This window comes from Xenopus tropicalis, chromosome 2 (genome assembly GCF_000004195.4).
Source record: "Xenopus tropicalis strain Nigerian chromosome 2, UCB_Xtro_10.0, whole genome shotgun sequence".
NCBI lineage: Eukaryota > Metazoa > Chordata > Amphibia > Anura > Pipidae > Xenopus > Xenopus tropicalis.
This window is the reverse complement of record NC_030678.2, coordinates 85,919,410-85,937,429: the sequence shown is the minus strand read 5'-3', so window position 1 is coordinate 85,937,429 and position 18,020 is coordinate 85,919,410. Positions and strand designations below refer to the sequence as shown.

The 18,020-nt window shown below is 38.2% G+C and overlaps 1 long non-coding RNA gene across 2 annotated transcripts in view; it reads left to right on the top strand.

The window, feature by feature from the left end:
* The first annotated feature begins 334 nt into the window (after positions 1–334).
* The window catches only part of LOC116408851, a 49,664-nt gene continuing 31,978 nt past the window's right edge, over positions 335–18,020 (top strand). The window contains exons 1-3 of one of the 2 annotated variants that reach the window (XR_004221319.1): positions 335–519; positions 5,459–5,515; positions 8,408–8,731. This is a non-coding gene — a long non-coding RNA (uncharacterized LOC116408851). Of the gene's footprint in view, positions 520–5,458; positions 5,516–8,407; positions 8,732–18,020 lie in introns of those variants that run through there. The other variant, XR_004221318.1, reaches the window with a different exon arrangement.

The window sequence follows — 18,020 nt, the reverse complement described above, 5'->3', positions numbered from 1 at the left end:
AGATCAGGTTTAAAACCATGGGATTTTAAGAAACACAACAGTATGCTATTTCATATGGGCTTGAAGGTTGTCAGATTGTCATCAATATTTTAATATACTGTATTAGAACTGTATGTGAGTTCTAACACCATTAGTTATTAGCAGTCCTTGAATATGAGTGAAAAAAGTGAGGGGATGCTTTTCTGCTGTGTATAGCATATGTGACAAAAAGGTTTGTCTCAGTTTGAATTGTCTGTTGGATGGCAGATATATAACACCCAGGCTGAGGTACTGGCTCCTTTTAATCTCCAGGGCAGGAGAGGCTAGTACCCTGGAGTATGGCTAGAAAATGCTGGAGTCAATTAGGCAACACCTGAGGCACTTAAGGTGAGCCTGGGTGTGGAGCAAGGGGGTTCAGTAACTGAGAGAGGCTGTGAGGGGTAGACTGGACAGGATGCAAACTTCCCTGATCCTGGGACTCCAGAGAACGACTGCCTGGCGTGGGCAGTGTGGACTTTTGTTATACCATTCGTTGGAAAGGTGAGACTTTGTTTTGTTAAATTTTTACTTTCAAACACAAAGCTGAGATACATTATTTTGCGGTGAGAAATAAAGCACAGGCAGGAGCCTGATCATTTTTGTTGCAAACCAGAGTTGCCTGTCTCATCTGTGAAGCCCAGATTCTCATCCATTACCGGCTGCTACCAGCTAAATCCCCACACATAAAGGAACAGTAACACCAAAAAATGAAAGTGTATAAAAGTAACTAAAATATAATGTGCTGCTGCCCTGCACTGGTAAAAGTTGTGTGTTTACTTCAGAAAGTCTACTATAATTTATATAAATAAGCTGCTGTGTAGCCATGGAGGCAGCCATTCAAAGGAGAAAAGGCACAGGCACATAGCAGTTAACAGATAAAACACTATTGTATTCTACAGAATTTATCTGTTATCTGCTATGTAACCTGTGCCTTTTCTCCTTTTTTCCAGCTTGAATGGCTGCCCCCGGGGCTACACAGCAGCTTATTTATATAAATTATAGTAGTGTTACTGTAGCAAACACACCAGTTTTACCAGTGCAGGGCAACAGTGCATTATATTTTTATTACTTTAAAGCTTTTTCATTTTTTGGTGTTACTGTTCCTTTAATTCACTAAAGGTCATAACTCATAACGCATAGTTTTACGCGTTAAAAAGTGTTCGCATGCATTACTACTCATATTGCATGAGCAAAAATCCTGATTATTGCAAAGCGTTATTTCCATTGCATTGAAGTAATTATCGAATAGAAATAATACTAACGCATAATTCATAGACATATTTGAAGCGTTAAAAGCATAAAATGTGTTGATAATTACTGTGAAACTTAATGCCTCCCAGGAGTAGGCGTTACTAAACAACATTGCAGCTGGTGACTGTTTGTGGTGTCAAGATGGAGTTTGCAGTCGTATTTTTTCAAGTATGTGTTCGCCCTAGAGTGATGCATCTTCCAGTTTTTAGGGAAATGGTAATTTTCAGAACAGTAGTTTTCAGAAAGTAATGGTTACGTGCGTAATAGCGTGCGCTAATATCGGAAGCTACAAAATAACGCATAAATAAATTGCATAGTTTAAAATATTGCTTAAAAATATGTCATCGCCAGATAAATAACGACAATAAAATTGCTTCTTAATTCAGACAAGTGTCCTTTTAGTGAATCGATGGTTAATTCTCAAAATATAAGAAGTGATAATATTTTTAACGCATGCTATAAATATCACTCGTTTTTTCGGCCTTTAGTGAATCGGCCCCATGGTGTGCTGAAAACTAGTCCCTCCCATAATTATAAGCTACACCTAGGGGCACATTCGTTAAAGTATGACAGGTTAGCATACAAAAAAATCATATTTTTTCTAAAGTTTACAACTTTTGCGTATTTTCTGCAATATTTTTGTTAATTTGCAGGACTTTTTCGTACTCTGTGTCAATTTGCGCAACAAAATCGTATTTGTCGCAACGAGTACGAAAGTTTTGGATTCATTCAAGCTTCAGTATCGTGACTTTCCTTGGGCCAAGTTGGAGCTGCAGAGTCCATTGAGTCCTATGGGAGGCTTCCAAAACCATGCACTGATGGTTCAAAGTCAGAAAGGTTTCCTGCCATTTACGATCGTTCGGATACAAAAATTTTGTGCCTATCGGATCGCCATCCGCAAACAATAGTTTTAATATAGAAATTTCGGATCGTAAGTACGAAATCTTCATATTCCAGCAAACGGAATTTTCGTAACTTTTGCAATCATCAGAAATTACCGGATTTTGTGATTCAGATTCGTACTTTAATGAATGTGCCCCTACTGTAACAATAAGGCTCACTACCAACATTTTCTGGTTTCACCTACTTTAAAGCAAACCATTTTGCTATTTCCATCTGCTGAACATTTTAATGCCCAATATGCATAGACTTACCAAAGTATGTGGAGTGTAGGGACCAGAAAATAAAAGCAGTGCTATTCAGCTGCTGCAAACACAGCCTCCTGCCTGTGTACTGTGTGCACAACCCCAACATATTCTATACTACCCCTCATTATTTAAAATATAATTTCACAGTCTGCTCTACCTTTATTTTATCTTTGTTCCCCTATTTTCTTCTTCTCTCCTGTTGTCTGTAACCCTCTCTGATGCCTCTGCCTTCTTCATCTGTATAAGACTTCTCCATCACAACTCTGCTTCTCTCCCAACAATCTTCTTCCCTTTTATCTTCTTTATGCTCCCTTTCCTTGCCTTTTTTAACCTCTCCATTTTCTTTGCATGCAGAAGTGGAGAGGAGCAAAAGAAAGCTTCTGGTATTACATAAAAACATTCCAGTATTCCTCTTGCATCCCTCTTGAGAGGATGCTATTTCACAGAAATAAAGAAGTGGAGGGACCGCATCACTGCACATCCCTCCCAAATTCCAGTCCTGGTTAGTAGTGTACTTAGAAGTTACTCTGGGTCTCTTACAATTCCCCCCTAATGACAGACCATCTTTAAAACTAGGACAACACCACAGTGATATTGTTCTACTAAAGCTCCTCTCAACAGCTGTACTAGAGCCAGGTGATTTACTGTTTCAATGATCAAACATTTCTGTACTTTCTGGACTCTAACATCCGTGTTGTGATCTGAGACTACAAACAGACAAACAATTTATTTTTTTTTACTGAAAAATTTGCAGACACATGGATAAGAGAGGAAAAAGTAATACTTATCATAACCTTTAGCAATGGTTTTTATTCAGTCTGACAGCAATGCTGCTGAGCAAGATTTGTGTCCCTATAAACAAGGCAATGCAGACTCACAGCCTGTTTTACACAGATCCTGTATCTACCCATAAAAATATATAAACCTGCTTTAATAGGGCATCCCTAAGGACCAATGTTAGAAAGCAGAATCAATGTTTTAGACATATCTTCAGTGACTTCAGACTAAAAAGGAGAATTTTACCCCACAGGGAACAGCTGGCAGTGTCACATTCAATAGAGACATGTATTGTTAGTTACACATAGTCAGCCACTTGCAAGTTACAATATGAGTGTGAACATTCAGCTGTTACAGAATAAACCATGAAGGGCAGAGACATTTGAGTCTTAGGGTGAAGTTTTGTAAGATATTTTCAGTAAAATTCCATGTTTATTTCCTGTAACATGACCCATCTTTCAGTACAGAGCCAAAGGCATTTCCTAAGGTCAGTTTAGAGATGGGAGTTGAGTGTGGCTTCCCTTTGCAGGTTAAGGCATGCTGGGAGTGTCAGGTGTTCCTAGTCTTCCAAAGTGGAGGCACCATGTGGTTCTGTTTCTTTGCTCAAGGGGTGCATGGTTCTGAAGAGTCTGAAGTAGGAGGCCCCAGTAGCATATAAAGGAAGAAGTGGAAGGAGAAATTGTCAGAGGGTAGTTAGTAGAGCAGCCAAAGGCTGCAAGACCGATTATTATGCAAGAATAATTAGAACACAGCAGAACGATTAGTATCCTGGGTCTCAACCACCACTATTTCAAGACGACAGACTCAGGGCCAGAAGGAAAGAAACCACAGTGCCTCTAAGAGAGTTAACCACCTGTGTTCCTGAATTGGGTTACATTTTACCCATTATGGAACCCAAAGTGATAACTGAGTAGCTTGCTTCAGAGAAAGTGTGTCAGCCAGCTCCTGAGTGATAGTAGGTGGCACGGAGAGAAAGCCATGTCATGTTCAAAAATGTGAGTTACACCATGTCCAAAAATGATTACCAGAGTGTGAACTACTGCTGGAAGACAACCCTTGGAAGTAGACATAACATCTAGGCCAAGATGTTTGGTGAGAAAAAGCTATTTGAAGACTGCATTGTCCAGTGATGGTCTGATTCAGGCATCTACAAGGCTCTAACTAGGTTAAGTGTCACCAGTGCTAACCAAAGCCAATATATTTTAGTTTGAGGTGATTTCACAAGCAAATGTAATGTCACATTCAAATGTAATGATATTTTTAAACTAAGTGGATCCTCACCCACTGTGTTAAAATAATGCTCACTATTTTGAAACCTGCAGTAGTATATGGTTTAGTAACTGTAATATGGACAAGCTACATTTTTAGGGTAGAGGTATTGGAACAAATCACAGACATGCACTAGCACTACATAATTCCCACCCAAGCTTAATTAGACATGCAAGAGGATTTTCCAGTGAGAACAATTCCTACCACCCTTTATCTCATATAATAAGATTACAGTGCGTGGCTCACATTATGAAGACTGTGGTTTTAAAGTAATATATGGCTAAGGAAATTGCACATTTAAAAAGTCCAAGTAAAGAAAACTGATGAACTTGAAAACTGATACTTGCTGAATTTTGGTTCCCAAGATAATGATTCAGTAGCTCAAATACTTTGTTCTACTAATACAAAGGATTAGCTAACTAAATAAAATTAGATGCCATTAAAGACTAAATGCAAAAAGAGCATCAATGGCATCATGGATATTGCAGTAGCTTAAAAGGGCATACAGATTTGAAGATGTAAAGTGCATTGGGTCAATAGACTCAGGTTTGATTGACTATAGAACTCAAGCTTGGAGTTTATAGAAGTGTTCCTTTCCAAGTGACAAGTGGGAGCTTACTGCCTGAGTGGATGTTTATACAGTTCCAACTGTCAGTCTTAATTTTGAGTTTCAGATCTCAGAAATGCCAAACCTTTTCACTGTTTTCTGTATTCCTAAGGTAACCTTCTGCTGGAGTAAATGGAATGTTAGAAAACCTGGTTTCGCAACTAGCTTGCAAGCAACTACATTAAAAATCCTAATAGCTGATCTAATACAGCACACTTAATAGAAAATATTAATTAAAAACACATACATCTAGATATGGTAAAACTAGTTAATGCTGTGCATTTATTATAACACAAAATACAAATTATCTCTTTATTTTAGGTTATGATGAACTGCAATATTCAGCCTTTATATATATTCATTTATTTTTTGCTTTGTTTCTCTGCAGGCAACAGTTTGACATTCTAAAGAATTTTACCTAAGCAAAGCGGAAGGATGCTCACAGGTATTTTTTGACAGCTGAGTAAATAGAATGTCTAGAATGTGTTTAATTATCATTACACATTGGCAAGTTACATTATTTTCCCACCACCCCTCTGTCTCCTTCTATGGACCCACAAGGCAGATATGTCTTATCAGTGATGGTCTTATTGTTATTCATAAGCAGATACCACTGCCTGATAAACTGCACAACTAAAGCTGGCCATACATAGGCAGATCCGCTCACTTGGCAATGTCGCCTACGGGTGGGTGATATCGGGGAGGCATGTAGGTAAATTCGATCATTTGGCCCTGGGGCCAAACGATCGAATTCTACACACGGCAATGGGGTAGTCGGTTCGGGGACCGTATCAACAAGCCGATGCGGTCCCCGATCCGACTGGATTTTCTAACCTGCCCGATCGATATCTGGCCAATTTCAGGCCATATATCGGTCGGCCAGGCCCCTCGGTTCTGCCCCTACACGAGCAGATAAGCTGCCGAATCGGGACCGATTCGGAAGCTATAATCGGCCCGTGTATGGGGACCTTAACAGTCCTCTGTGATTCATAGGCTTTAACAGGCTTAACATTAAGGACAACAAATCCTCTGATGTAAGAGTTATCTCATGATTTCTGCAAACTAGTTTTGATCTAGTAAAATAGAATAATTTTCCTTGCCAAATTAGCTTAGTTTGCACATCTTTCTAGCATATGAAAATAAAATGTGGACAAAATATAGATAATGCAAAACTGAAAAAGTTTAGCCAATGATCAAATATACCCATTTTGTACTCATCTCTTTGTTATTTTGTTATTTGCTTTAATTGTGGCTTTGATTCTTGATGCATATCTAAGCATGCTTCATCAACTTATTTCATCTTATTTGTTGCTGGCTACTTGTGTTATCGGTGGCTAATGATTTCAATACCCAGTCCGAGTACAAGGGCTGAATCTGCGTTTAATGACATATGTACTGTATATATAAATATATATGTGTATATATATATATATATATATATATATATATACAATGTAAATTTTAACTCAAGTGTTAATAAACCCCCCCCCTGTGTTGCTGTTTGCACCACTGTGAGTTTATCTGGGGGTGATCAATTTTCTATGTAACTTTGATAAAGGCTGGTGATGCAGTCGAAACATCAGTTCCACATGCAATAAATCACTAAGTTTCTTAAACACTGTAAGTACTTCAGACATTAGAGCTGATTCACTAAAGGTCGTTTATTCGTAACGCATAGTTTTATGTGTTAAAAAGTGTTCGATAATTAAGTACCTATTCATCAAAGTAATTTTGCATGCGTTACTACTCATATCGCATGCGCAAAAATCTCAATTATTGCAAAACGTTATGTCCCTTGCATTGCAGTAATTATCTAATAGAAATTATACTAACACATAATTCACAGACATATTTGAAGCGTTAAAAGCATGAAATATTGCAATAATTAGTGCTAATATTAACACCTACTTGGAGTAGGCGTTGCTCAAAAAACATTGTGGTTCATGAGCATTTGTGAAGAGAAGATGGATTTTGCAGTTGGATTAAGATTGTCCTATGGGCTGATTTACTAATCCACAAATCCGAATCTGAATGGGAAAAATTCGGATTGGAAACGAACATTTTGCGACTTTTTCGTATTTTTTGCGATTTTTTTCGTCGCCGTTATGACTTTTTCGTAAATTGTCACGACTTTTTCGTAGCCCTTACGACTTGCGTGAATTGTCGCAACTTTTTCGTAGCCGTTACGATTTGCTCGTATATTGTCGCGACTTTTTCGTAAGCGCTCGTAAACTTTCAGACTTTGCATGATTTTGGAAGCCTCCCATAGGACTCAATGGCACTCTGCAGCTCCAACCTGGCCCAAGGAAAGTCACGATACTGAAGCTTAAGTGAATCCGAAACTTTCGTGCTCTTCACGATGGCTACAAAAAAGTCGCGACAATTTGCGCAATCGTAACGCTACGAAAAAGTTGCGACAATTTCGGAAAAAGTCGTAACGGCTACGAAAAAGTCGCGACAATTTACGAAAAAATCACAAAATACCGATCATTACGAAAAAAACGTTCGTGGATTAGTAAATGTGCCCCCTAGAGTGATGTTTTCAGGGAAAGATTAACTCTAGAGGAATTATCAGAGGAGGAAATAGTGAGGCGCTGTAGGTTAAATAGAGCAGCAATCGATAGCCTGTATGAGGTACTGGAGCCTTATCTGCAGCCACTAACACACAGAAACCATGCTGTTCCTGGCATCGTCAAACTTCTGTGCTCTCTCTATTTTTTGGCACAGGAAGTTTTCAGAAAGTTGGAGGGATATATGGTGGAGTGTCACAGCACACATTTTCACGGTGCCTTGGCCAGGTCCTGGATGCAATACGTTCAGTGTCTGGGAATTATATTAATTTTCCCACCAATAGAAATGACTGGAACATTGTCAAAAGACAGTTCTATTGTGTGAGTGGCATCCCAAATATTTTAGGTGCCATAGATTGCATGCATGTGGCATTTAATCTCCCACTAGACAAAGAGCACATTTTCTGGAATCGCAAAAGAAAAAACCATTCTCTCAATATACAAATCGTCTGTGACACTTACATGAATATCATGAGTATTGTGTCAGGATTTCCAAGCTCCTCAAATGATTCTTACATTTTGAAGCAGTTTATGCCCATTTTCAAACTGGAAAAATGCCTCATAGATGTCTTTTAGGTTAGTATTTGTGTAGGTAAGTGTTTGTTTATCAGTAGTTTCCTAGATTTGCTTTCTGTCTCCCACTATGAAACCAGGGCCTGTCTGTCATAAGCATGATTTGCAATTGCAAGCGTGCCCTCTTTTGACAGTAGGAGAGTGGAAGCAGCTTATTTGATTTCATCAACTTATTTCATCTTATTTTATTTCAGGAAATGCTGGCTAATGATTTCAATACCCAGGCCGAGTACAAGGGCTGAATCTGCTTTTAATGAAGCACATGTGAGAGAGCGGTTTGCAATTGAGCGAACTTTTGGGGTACCGAAAAGCTACTTCAGATGTCTGGACAAGTCAGGTGCAACCTGATGTACAGCCCCAGTAAAGTTGCCCAAATTGTAGTAGCCTTTGCTGTACTGCACAATATTGCCAACCGTTATGGATTGCCTGGGTTTGTGGCTGATGACCTAGATGACCTAATTCATCCCATACATCGTGCAGATAACATCGCGTATGGGGAGAAATTGTAAACAATTACTTTGCATGTAAGTACCTACAATATTTACTAGAAAAAAAAAGAAACACAACATCTGAAACAATACTCTTTTTATTTGGAGTGAAAATAGTTGCACACTTGAAAACAAAATGCTCATTTATTTTATTGAGCTCAGCAGTATTGAGCAGCAATATGCAACATTTTACATTCACAGTAACTGTAATTGGCTAACTGCTTATTGGTGCTAATAATTGAGTAATTAAAGGTGCTACAGCTAACTTGAAAATGGTTGTATATGAAAATATAACTGGATCTTCTCCACTAAGGCTCATGTCCCTTTGGAGCTGGTGGGTCTCCCCACAACAATATAGTAAAAAGAGAAATGTTTATTTACATAGCACTATAATCACATAGGACTAATGTTTGTTTTGTTAATATCAAATTTTGCCATGAAAAATAGAAAAATATAAAAATATCAAAAAAGAGTTTGAAAGATTGACTGCACATAAGTACAAGATTAACTGATTGCACCTAAATCAGAAAGACACACATGTCCAATAACACAACTATCTTATTACCAATACACTGCACTTCCCCTCATTTAAACACCTGCATTATACACGGACAAGGCTCCCTCTCATGCCATTGCAGAAGCCTGACACAAACCACGTGTCCTACAAACTTTGTAAACAACATTACCTGCAATGTTAGAAAGTGACGATTGTCTGCCTTTGTTTCTGACAGGTGCTAATGATGAATCTGTTTAACAAAACATTGTATTCCATTAATAATGGGCTTCTCTGCAAGGGAAAATACAATTCCATTAATGTAATTAGACCTACCTTTGGTGACATTTTTGTCCGAATACACCAGCGACAGCAGTCACGCAGTCTCCATGGAAAACAGGCAAGAAAACCTTTTTGGAAGGGCCACCTCCAGTTCCAGACCTAAACAAAATACATGAATGTTTTTATTGTGTTGGCTAGAATAAGCAATCCCATCACAACATGGTCACTTTTTGTTACTCATTCTTGCCTAAATTAATCCCTTTCTTTCAAGTGTAACAAATAGAATACTAAGGCATGCTCCGACACTAACCCTACTAAACTACTGCAACTTGCTACTAACTGGCCTTGCTTAACTCCCTTACCTTCCCTTCCCTTCCCTCTCCCTTATATTCTGTATTAAACAATGCTTCCAGAATAATCCTCCTTCATAAAGGAGAGTACAGGGCATTAACCATTTTTTACAATATTATTGTAATGACCCCTCTGTTAATTGTATTAATTTGTTGTTGTACTCAACAGCCTTGGGTACATAATTAGTGCAGATAAAGATAGGCGTGCGTATGTAAGTACATAACATAAAAGTCAAGAAAGTAGGAAAGAAGAAAAAAAAGGCAGGAAAGGCAGTAAGCAAAAAGGAAAAGCAGATTGTTTAGAAAAGCAGATCAGATCAGAAGTGTTAAATAGAAATATCTTTGTAAGATGTGTACCTGTATTTGGATTCATCAGAAAGTTTTTTCTTCAGGACCCTTTTTATGTCTTGGTATCTTTTCTTGCAATGCTGCAAGCTTCTTGGACAGACACCAGAACTGTTGACATGGTCAGTAATGTCCTTCCAGTATTTATTTTTCACAGCAGAAACAGTTTTAGTAGAATATTTTCCAATGATTCAGTCATACAATGGCACAAATTTCTCAATAAGAGCTTCATTTTCAAATTCGTTAATTTGTCTGTTCTCATGCTGTTTTTTCTTGCTTTGTTTGGGTGAGGAGGGTGTGTTAAGTTCCTCACTTTCTACTTCACTTGCTTCCTCTGGATGATAATCTTTGTCTGTAACTTCAATATCAGAGAATTTGGGGTTGCTAATGTAGCCTGGACTCTCTTCCTCACTGTCAGTGTTTGACAAATGTGAAGTTTCACAAGTTTGAATGTTTTTTTTACGTTGAGTTTCTGTTATGTCATATTTACTAACATCAGAATTCTCACTGCTGTCATTAAGGGGAATAGGTATTTCAATATTTCCTTCACTTGCATGTTTGGTGGTTTGGCATAAACCTCTCATAGAATTTGCTTTGTTCCTTTCTGTTTGCAAATGTGAGTTTTCTGGATTGTGGCCTCTGCTGGGGTTTTGTACTCTGTTCTTTTTTTGGCATCTGTGAGCGCTCATGCCTCCATCTACTCTTACCTCTATCATGCCCCAGCCTACCTTAGTTATCCTTCATTTTTTTCAGGTTTTTATTACCGCCACTGCTGTCTTCAGTATGGCTGTTGTCCCTCCTCTCCATTGTTTGCCTTGCCTAGGGTTTTTTTTGTAGTGCTTCAGACTGTGATTGCATAGCTGCACTATCCGCTCCCTCCATCTTGTGATTCACAATGGAAATGGGCAAAAATGGCATATATATATTGCATGCTTTAAAATATTGCTTAAAAATATGTAATCATATTTGCATGATACACAACATTTTTTGAATTGTATTCGAGGTCTTACTATTCTAAGTGACAAAGAAGTATTTCTTGCGAAATTAACTTGAAAGTTACAGTGGCTATACAGGACCACCTATACAGTTTGTTTTGGATTTACTGGATGCATGTTTGAAGTTCAACTATTTCCATTTTGAGTAGCATTTTTATCAGCAATTGACAGGAACGGTGATGGGGGCGTCGATGGCGCCCGCATATGCAAACCTCTTTATGCATCAATTTGAGCGTAAACACATCTTACTGAAATATAGACATAAGATGCTTTTATATAAGAGATTTATTGACGATATCTGTATTATCTGGCTAGGTAAGAAATCAGAATTCCTGACAATGATAGATGATTTGAATTTATGTACAGAGGAAATCAAGTTCACAGCAACGTGTGATCGCAAGGTACAATTTTTGAATATACAGTTGAAAATTGGGGATAGGCGGTTTGAATAATCCCTTTTTAGAAAGACCACCTATTGAAATTCTTTATTACATGCAACTAGTGCACATGCACCTGCTCTAAAACGTTCACTTCCGGTATCATAGTTTTGCAGGGTTTTCCGCAATAACTCCAACCCAGTGATATGTGAACAGCAACTTAATATAATAACTCAATATAATAGTGTAACGCAGAATTTGGGGAAAACATTGCGTGCAAATTGGGCGATTATTAAGGCAGATGCAACATTAGGGAAATTGTGTCCTAACCCTCCCACTATTGGGTATTGTAGGGGTAAGAACTTGAGAGATCTTTTAGTGGTTAGTACGGGACATACGGGACATACGGGACAGCGGTTCAGGATTCGGCACCACATCACTTGCACTACTACACGCGTAATATATCCCATTACATGTCCATGTGGGCTCTCATCTGTAGGCAAGACTGATCTTATGTTACGCCTGCGTATGGATGCCCATAGATCAGCTATTAATATAGCCTACCGAGATAACAGAACTACGAAACCTGTAGCTAAGCATTTTTTGGAATTAGGTCATAGATTGCCCACATTTAGGTATATAGCCATTGACCATGTACCCATGCCCAGACGCGGAGGAGACTTGACACTCTCTCACCGAAGGGACTAAACGAGTATTGTTCCCTTAATTGCTTTTTAGCGATCAGATGAATTATAATTTATTTTAATAAGTAATGAATTCTTTATTGTATTGTGTGTAATCATGTATGTATTATTGGCTGTGCAGGTAATAGTCCTACTTCCCTTGATTAATGCATATGTTATGCTTGTCATGGGCGGCGGGACTAGATGGCTGATTCGAGTCATAGGGGTGGGGTTAAGTTTTTTGTATATAAAGTTTTATTGAGTGGATTTGTAATTAGGGTATGACATTGTGAACAAGGTCCTAGACCAGGACCGAAACATTGATGTACTAATTATGTAGCTATTTACAATAAAATGGATTAACTGAGATTGGAGTGCACATAATCCTTGGAAAAATGTATATATGATACAACCATATGCAGCACCCGTGGAATCTGTGAGTGAGAATAGTAAAAGGGAGTGTGGACTGTTCGGAAAGATATATATATATATATATATATATATTAAATGTACTTATAGACAAATATTAAAAGTATCCAGGGATTGTCATCGGGACATCCAATATATAGTTGCAAGTAATGTAGATTCTGGCAGGTTTATTTTGCAGAAAATGTTATCTATGTGACTTAGAGTGAGTGGTAGAGGCAGGTTCAAGTCACAAATATGACTACACACTGCAGCCAGGTAAGAGGGTTGTAAATGGCCCATTTAGCAGCTACATCTCAGCATTTGGACTGTTTCTTTAATATTCTAGCAAAAGTGTGAAAATAGAAAGTAGTAGAAAAGTAGTATGACCGTGTTTTATTTTTTCAATTTTCCAAAAAAAAAAGAGAGAGAGACAGAAAACCAATTTGCATATCTATTGTGCAGGTTACAATGAATAGCATTTTTATATGAAGCTCAATTTAGAAATTGAATGTAGAAGTACAAGTAGGGGCAGACTGTGCCAATCTAAAAGACATTTTACAGTAACCCTATGCACTCTATGTACACTTTTTAAGTTTTAAGACAGATTAATGATACATAGAGAAATCTCACCGTTAGGAAGCCGACATTTTATGTTTTAGACTAACAGCATTTAAAAGTGTACATAATTCTTAAGTGTTTTAGCTTTGCTGTACTGTAACATGTAGACATTGCTTATCAGTAGATTTACATTTTTAGATTTGACAGGTTTTCTAAACTTAGCCAAATGTATCAGTTTAGAGTTATGAATGAACTTTCTATAATAAAGAACAAAAAAATGTAAGCCTGACATCTGGAATAAGGGGTGCAGAATTAACACAAAACCACAAGTGACTTAATACTTTCACCTTGCAAAAATGAGTGTTAGCAGCAAAGCAAACAACAGATCAAAAATAATCAATAATAGAGTAGTTATAATGCTGTGCATTATTTAGCATGAAAAGTCGTGTGAAAAATAGTGGTTACATTTTTACATGCAAAATTATATAAAAAGTATGTTCAGTCATTTTTTGGGGAAAAATTGGTGCAGTCACATCAAAATGGACGTCACGTCAAAAATAGGTGCGAAAAAAAGATGCGCGCAGCAAGAAATTTTCGGGAAAAACGTGTTTGCGGATTTTCTGGACATTTTTCTATCGTTTTGCAAAATTTTGGGCAAAGCGAAACGAGACAGATTCGCTCATCACTAGTTATAATGGTATTAGCTGCATCACAGCTATAGAATATTGGTGAAAAAGAAGGGAAAACTAAAACTTCTATAACTAATTGTGCAAAATTGCTGTTTTTGTATTCACAACAACATACACTATTCTGCTTGGTTCAGGACACAATAATGCCCCTTCATCCCCAAGCAATCAGTGTTGTCCAATAATTTCCAGCAATCCTGTATCAAAATTTGACTTTAAATTGTAAAGAGAAATTTTCTGTCCTGGTCCTAAGAATATGTATAAGTAAACATCATTTGCTCATTCTCAAAGCTTATCACAGTTCTTTTTTTACATTAAAAATCAACTTCTATGTCTTTTTTTTCAAACTGTAACACGTTTCTCTTCTCAGACATCTAGAGAATTACAATGAGCTGGAAAAGTTTAACAGCTTCAGCTATGCTGATTGATACTGTGAAGAACTGTCAGTCCAGTATTTACAGAAAGCTTTAACACCTCAATATTAAACAAACAGAAAGTTTTTAATAGATTTGGTTATACAGCCTAATTACAAAATGTAATTTTCAATAATTCACATGGTTAGCATATCTTATCTCTCTCAATTGCAAAATTAATCCTACTCTGAGAACAATACATATTTATAAGCTCAAGCTTATGATAACAATTTAAATTCCAGACTAAAGCTGTTCTCCTGATCTAGCTAAAGCTTCATGGGTGTTTTAAAGGGCCACCTAGAATTTTTTTAAGTAAATCCCTTAACATACATGAAAAGATTGCTCAAACTGTAAATCTGGGCAAATCCGATTCAGAGAAGATTTATTTAAGTCACTGATATATTAATTTTCCATCCCAAACTCTCAAATATACTATATGTGCTGCACATTTCAAAGGTGTCCAAGATTATATTTTCTACATAATTGTGACTCAAAAAACTTGTTTTAGCTTCACTGGTGATGTTGGCTTACATACTATAAAAAATATGCCCCTAAGTATTCCATGAACACAACCAAACATACAACCCTACCCTCTTTACATGAGAAACTTTGTTAAAGGACAAGGAAAGTCAAAATCTATTAAGCACACTATTAAATAGTAGTACTATTGCTGTGTAAAAACGCTATATTCCTGGCTTGCCTAATGAAAGATTTACAGAGATACACATACTACAAACTACATGCTTGTTTCAGTGAACAGCGCCCCCATCTTTAAAAAGGGAGCCCACACCCTTTCCCTCACCATCTCTACTGTGCATGCGTCCCCAACATCCTGCGCATGCGTCCTCCACCCCCCCGTCTGCTCCACGCTGGGTTACTAGTGGCACATTCTGCTTTTTAACCTGGGAGTCTACACTGCGTCTTTTTCTGGCGGCTCAACCCCCCGCTCCGCTCCAATCCCCGCAGTAACCAGTAACACCCCCCTCCAATCCCTGCAGTAACCAGTAACACCCCCCCGCTATGCTCCAATCCCCGCAGTAGCCACCCCCCCGCTCACAGTTCGATGCTCCCCCCCCCCTGCACTCGCCTGTCCGGGACTGTGTCCTCTTCTAATGGCCCCGGCTCGCCGCTGTATGCACTATTTATATAGTCCAATGCCATAGCAACCAGGCGCTTGCCAGTCTGTTGGAAGGGGAGCACGCCTGCTTGTGCTGAAGAGGGGCATGTGCGCATGTGCCGCCTACAGTCCTGGTTGTAGGGTTGTTGCAGGAGCGATGCATTATGGGAATCCTCTTTACCCAGCTCAGCGTTTTTTTTTCCTGTTTGGCTTCTGATCATCTGAACAATCGCAATTTGGGGAGACTTAAGGGCACTATTGAGACAACAGAAGGTATGCCTGCAGCTTGAGATTAACTCTTTGGTAGCCTTTCCTTCTCATTTAAGTCTCCCTGGATAATAGGAAAGCAAAGAGAAGGACCCTGTATTTTATATTAGTTTATAGGTACTGTATAATTGCACTAACCATTTATACCTGGTGAATAGTTTGGCTAACAAACTTATTACTATGAAGTTAAAAAAAAATTTACTACTAAGTATTTCAGTTATTCCTTTTATAGAAACCTTTTATTAAAAAAAAATGTCTATAAACATTAGGCTGACATATAATTTGAGACCCCTCATTTGCTTTACATACATTAAATGCCTGTTCCACAATAGTTAAAGGAGAAGGAAAGGTAAAAACTAAGTAAGCTTTATCAGAAAAGTCTATGTAAATACAGCCATAAGCACTTACAGTGATGCTGCACTGAGTCCTCAATGAAAAGAAACACAGGATTTCTTGTCTCTTTTTTTGTAAACATGATGTTCCAGTGTCTGATTTCCTCTCTCAGAAACATCCTTAATCCCCGTGGCCAGAGTCTGCACAGTTCTCTTCTCTCTCCCTTCTCCTGCCTCCAACGAGAATGCTTAGGACTCTCTACCCCTGATCGGAGCTATAACGGCTAGACTGCAAACAGGGAGCTATATAAATGGCAGCTGCTATCTTAAGCAAACAGAGAAAAATTCTAAAGCTGTTTACTCAGGTATGGTAATGGTTTCTGCAGAATAAATATATTGTTCTAGGTTGCACTAATGTGGCAAATCTATTAACAATAAAATGCCAAAATTACTTTCCTTCTTCTTTAAGCTTTTTACACAGGAAACAGATTTACCAAACAACCAAAAATTATATCATACAAAAATGAAAATCCATTGTCTACTTGGTAACTGCAGTGTGAAATTTCCTTGAATCTTCTGCTCATCTGGAGTTTGGACTAATATGATGCATTATGTACAGATAAATTATATACACAGTCATCACCCCAGTCAAATCAGCAAAAAGAAAGAACTTACTTTTTTATTTCCAGTACAATCGCAGACAAGGAATCACAGGCGCTCTACAAATCAAGGTAAGATATAGCTATAAAAAAGGAGTTACTGTAAAAACACAATATAAAATAGGTGTGGTCACTTGTAGGGTACTATTTATAAATTGCATATTTATATATTGGCAGTAAATAAAAGATATGTAAAATAACAACTAGTTTGCTTTGTCATGTATATAAGTGTATATGTCAGAATTATGTGGAAATTTATATCATTATATTGGACTTCCCAAAGTCCATTGAAATCATGTATATACAGCTTCTCTGACTCTTCTCTCACTCCTGAAAAAGTGCAGAAAGGAAAGGCAGATCAGTGCAGGGCCTACAAAACAAACTATTCCCAAATGCCAGCTTCCAGATTTTCTCACTGCACAGAGGGATCCGTTCTCTAAAGACTACTGTTAGGCTTCTTCATAAGTCAAGTTATATAAGTTTGTGTTGGACAAATAGGATATTAGCCATACATTAGAGATATGATTATTGCTTGGTGATTGAAAGCTGACAAGGAAGTCAAATGCCCCAAAAAAACAATAGTTCCTGACACAAATGTTGAAGTGGTCACCTCAAGGCATGGATTCACAGTGAATTCAGAAATAAAGCCTATCAATTTTAATGCTTTTGGAGAAAACTCCCATTAACTACAAGACATGTGGCATGATAAAAAAAAGCCCTCTGACTTCAATGCATGTTGCTTGATAAAATGTAGTGAAATGCTCATTGCCTTAAACATAACTTGCTGAAAAAAAGCTGCAACAATAGGGCTGCCCGGATATGGGAAAATGGAGGCAGGGGACCTTTGACTGGGTCGGGCAGACTTACGAAGGAGGGGGTTAACCCGGTCGAGTGAGCATGGGGGGAGGGTGGAGCTAGTAAACGTAGAAGAAGTGGAACTTAGCTGGAAGTTTGGTTTCCAGCTGCGGTGTGAGCAGCATCTCACCCACCTGCCCATGAGTCAATAGATTTAGTCTTTGATATGTGGAGGGCACATAGTCACAGTTCAGTTAACAGGAGAATGCTTGCCGGAGTGGGGAATGGGCACAGTACCTCCCTGGGAACCCCATGGTTCTGGGATGTAAGGGTTTGAGTGAGGCTTACTTGCCCAACTGAGTACAGCAGCACGGGGATGGCTGGCATGGTGAGGGGCCTGTTATTGTCATTTTAAAGTTGCATTGTTGGTTAAAGGAGAAGGAAAGTCTAGTAAAGAGTTAATCTCAAGCTGCAGGCATACCTTCAGTTGTCTCAATAGTGCCCTTAAGTCTCCCCATATTTCACCTGTTCAGAAGATCAAAAGCCAAACAGGAAGAAA